The 4,760-nt window shown below is 37.3% G+C and overlaps 1 protein-coding gene across 1 annotated transcript in view; it reads left to right on the forward strand.

Moving 5' to 3' along the window:
• shtn1 (shootin 1) overlaps window positions 1-4,760 on the forward strand; it is a 41,962-nt gene that overhangs the window by 26,668 nt on the left and 10,534 nt on the right. The window lies entirely within an intron of this gene.

Below are 4,760 nucleotides of genomic sequence, written 5' to 3' on the forward strand. Positions count from 1 at the left end.
GGACCCAGAGTGGCAGTCTGAAGGAGTCGGGGTTTGAACTCACAATCTCAGGATTCAAAGCCCTATACCCTAACCACTAGGCCACCACCCCAGCTTGCATATTCATGCAAACAAAATTCATAAGAGACAAAAAAAAACCCAACATGAGTACGACTAAAGTTGAATGTTTTAAAAGAAAAGCTAATATCTTCATACCAGAAAATAAGCATTACTACCTTTCACAATATGCCTGTTCATACACTTAATTCCATCAAATTAAAATAAGCTGCTGATTAACCAGTTTTTACATAATCAAGATTCAGTGACTCCTAAACTCTTAAAAAATAGGAAAATACTGTAATTTATACAGAAAGACTGCCTGCCTTATAACTTTACATAGCTGTGGTGGAGGAATACATTTCATAATGGGTAAATTTTATTACTGCAAATGTGATGTATGCAGCTCTGGTGTCAAAATAATCACAAGGAGCTGCTTGAAATGAGACATCTTTATACTAATATTATATATTATATAATTATATATTATCATCTTTAATAGTGCATCTGTATTTCACACAAGGAGCATTGAAGTAAAGTGAGTCTCTGGCAGAAAAACAAATCAATTCAGTTTATTTCTATAGCTCCAATTCACAACATGTCATCTCACTTTCCAGTTCACCAGATCATCCAGTCAGATTGATTTAAAGTTTTCCATCTAAGGAAAACCAGTTGATCTGGCAGAACCAGGTTTACATGGCGGTCTTCTCCCGGACCGGTTGAAATGAGACGTGGAATGCAATAAGAGTCCGGGAGGAATGACACTCTGATGAAGTTTTAGCTACGATGGTGGAGGAGGGGCTGGAGGTGGATGAAATGGGATCATCTGAATGAAGTCACAAAGCGCGACCACCACCTGCACACTAGGAGCAGATGAGACGAGGCCGCCTTTTACAGTTGCTTTTTGTGCTCCATCTGGCTTTTCCATGGTGTTTCTTCAGCCTTCTCCCTATCAGAGTCTAACTTCCTCCGGGACTCTTACCGCATTCATCGTCACATTTCAATCGGTCCGGCAGAAAATCGCGATGTTGAGCCTGGTTCTGCCAGAGGTTTCTTCTCAAAGGGGAGTTATTCCTCTCTACTGTAGCTTCATGTTTGCTCCTCATAGATAATTTATGCAAACCTGTGTTTAATCAAGCTGGACATCTATCCTTCTGGTCCCCAGTGACGCACTAGCACAGCTCAAGCAGATCGTCTTGCCAACCAGCAGTCTAACTTCATCTATCCCCACTCCACCACCAGTTTCAGGCCTGGGTGGGAAAAATTACTGCTCTCATACACCTGCTTATGCATATTAGAGTAAAGTTCAGCACAAATGTTTCCTGCCAAGTTCTGAAGGCTAAAGGCTTAAAATAATTGCATTAATTAAATTCTTCTAATTGTCTTTTTTTCTCCATGTGGGTTCTTCAGATTGAACTGTCTTTGGACCTTTGACCCTGCCTGTCACTGTTCTGATCTGTTTGCCTGACCCATCTTCAGACTTGTGTTTGTGGCCTGTACCTGGATCTGTGTCCTGACTTATCCTGCCTTCCGTCATCTGCTCTGATCTGATCTCCTGTCTGTTCTGTTCTTCAAGGCTTCTGTGTCTGTGGAGGGGTTTAGGGGTTAGGCTGGGCCTTCAGACACGGCTTATATATGCTTGGGAGTCTGAATTTCTAAATCTAAATCAATACACATCAACACATTTAAGATTTGTATTTGTTCCATGTGAGCTCCTAAATACAACAGATGTTTTATCTGTGAGAATACAAGTTTGAAAGTTATTAATACAAGTTAAAACATTCCAACTTTGATCAACTACTAGTACAAATAACAAAATCTATGACCCATGATGAAGCTGTTTTTCCCCTTACCACATGGTGGCAGTAATGCATCTGAAGGTTGATAACTAACTGGCGTTAAATGAGAAAAAAACAAAAATATCACCATCACATTTGCTGTGCATGTCTTAAAACCAACATTTCAGAAAAAAAATGTAAAAGACGAAATGGCTCTGTTTCTGTCTTCTTCTTCTTGATTAATGTCGGTTGATGAACAGCCTTCTGGTACATCACCGCCACCAATGGGTAAGGAGTGGAAAAGCGTCATCAGGGGTCGTAGTTTTATGCTTGTAACTTTGTGATTCATACTTTGAAACTTGATTTATAGTTGTAATTTTTCAAAGCTGTAACTTTTAAACCGGTATAGTTAGAGCTGAAACATTGGGTGTTAAACGTTTGTATAAGTTAACAACTAGGAACAAATAAAGATATTAAATTGATTCACTTTCCCTAACTTATACTTTTTATTAAAAGTTATCTTACCTCATAAAAAGACAGTTAAAGCTTGAATTACTGTGTTTGTTCTGCTATTGTTTCAGGGCTACAGGATAAGTTGGAAGTGACTCTAAAGGAGAAAAACCAACTTATTTCTGATCTCAATTTAACAAGACAACAACTAAAGAATAACTGTGATGAAGTAAGTTAAAGTTTGCCTCTTTTTTGTTGCTATTGGATAATTTGGCTTACTATACCATACTACATGACTGAAGTTCTCATAATTATTATTAAACAGAAAAAATACCTCCTATAAGCGTCTCCTGAAAACGGAAAAACTAGCATGTCAATTCAGCAGCCTGCATACGATCTAGATTATACCATACTACTTGTTTTCACCCCTACAAATACTATATATTTAAAAACAGATAACTGGATTCTGTAGTTTTTTAGCAAGGTCACTATTGTTAAAAATGTCCTGCTCCAGAGTTTTAGTAAATAAGATGTAATAGCACGATCTCCCAGCCAACTAATTCTTCCAGACACTAAGAAGAGGGGTTGTGCAGAGAGACAGCCACTTTTGTCTCTTTAAAGTGTTCAGATGTTCAATAAATGGTGTGGTTTGTTTTTAAATAAGAAATAATAATCTAAAAATCCGTCCTTATTTGTGATTCTAGCAGCGATATATCAGCTGGTTTCTGAAAGTCACAGGTTTTTTAAAATTACTCTGAAAATTGGACCGATATGTGCTGATATTAGGACATTTAATTAGTACTTTTGCAGAGAATACTTTAAATAGTTAAGTACTTTTTTATACACATACTTCTGAATACCGAATTAGTTTTCAAAAGTGAGTTATTTAATCATTTAACTAGAGTAGATGTTTGACCGAGTAACTTTTACTTTTAATTGAGTAAGATTTGACTACGAGTACAAATAGTTTTAGTCAAGTACTACTGCTGAGTACTTCAACCACAGACTTTGCAATGATGATGTCATAAAACAGGGCATCAACTCAACATGAACTATTACTTTGAAATAGTCAACATGGAAACATCTGAATGCCTTAATAACTGGGAAAAGTAACACTTCGCATAAAGAGGTGTTTTTATTTTATTTTATTATGGGTAATTTGCCATGGTATACCTCTCTAAGCCTCTTTAGCCCTCTTTCTATTATTTCTGTTTGTTTTTGATTCTCTGTAAATATTATAACATAAAAACAACTTTAATTTTTGCCAGTAAATATTTATCTTTGCATTCCTGCGAATGCTTGAGGTTCAGGATGCAGAATAGCCTTTTTCTTTTTAATGTGTGTTGTATAACATGGACCTTGCATTAGTGCTCCTTTTGATGTTTGCCTTCACAGTAGATTAGAAATCATATTTAGTTTCACTCCAAAAGCTGAATGTGTGACTTTTAATGTTATTTGCATTTACTGTATTAGGACTAGAATGAACATGAGTGATAACTTTACAGTGGAGACTTTTTATTTTATCTTCTATAACAGTTTAAAAGTCCTTTCTAACTGTTGCAGCTGATGAAAGTGAAACACAGCAACACGATTTTAACTGCTGAGTTTCTGCAACAGAAGAGGCTCCTGGAGAAGTACAACCGAGGTGAGAAAAACATTTGTGCTTTTTAAAAAAAAGCAGTGCTGGTGTTAATGATTGTGTGAAAAGATGCAAACCCTTTAAAGTATAAAGCCAATAATGTTTATGGCTCATTTCTGTTCAGTATTACCTCAGCAATCATAGGTCAGTGCTACTTCATTCACGTGTTTCTAGAACTTTAGTGAAAGGTCAATAAAAGGAAAATGTGCTATTCAATGTTTGTTTATTCATCGGTGGTGTTTGTTATTATTTTATGAAGTGTCTCCATGAATAGGATCGCCTCACCTTTGCTTGGTGGTTTATGGAAATATATCTGCACCAGATGGAGAACTAAAAAGCTGAAGGTTAGATAACGAGCAGTTTGAAGAAAACCCTCATATAGAAATGCATCGTTAGCGATAGACGAATAAATCATCATTAAAATCCATGCCTTCACTTTGTTCGTCCCAAACCCCAGCGTTGCAGTCAGCTGTGTTTGACGGAAAGAGAAATAGATCAGAGTTGGTGGATTCAGTATTGGCAGTTTAAAGTGACAGTGGGAACAGCTCGCTGATGCGTGTCAAACAAGCATCCCATGTTAAAATATCATGCTGTGGAAACACCAGAGCCGGGTGGACCCGCTAATTTACGTGATACCATTGAACGCAGCATGCGGACGCCAACACACTAGCCAGTCACTTCTGATCTAACAAGCAACGACTTTGTATACATTTGATAAACATGGAGGAGCTCTGGTGAGAGGGATTCAGACAGATAATAGAGCGAAACAATAAAGGACACTGACTACGCCCTGGCTTCCTGACATGTTGCTCTCCATTGTTTACTTTCCTGATTTCTGTCACAGTGGTGACGTCAAC

Source organism: Cyprinodon variegatus, unplaced genomic scaffold (assembly GCF_000732505.1).
Source record: "Cyprinodon variegatus isolate N-32 unplaced genomic scaffold, C_variegatus-1.0 Scaffold523, whole genome shotgun sequence".
NCBI lineage: Eukaryota > Metazoa > Chordata > Actinopteri > Cyprinodontiformes > Cyprinodontidae > Cyprinodon > Cyprinodon variegatus.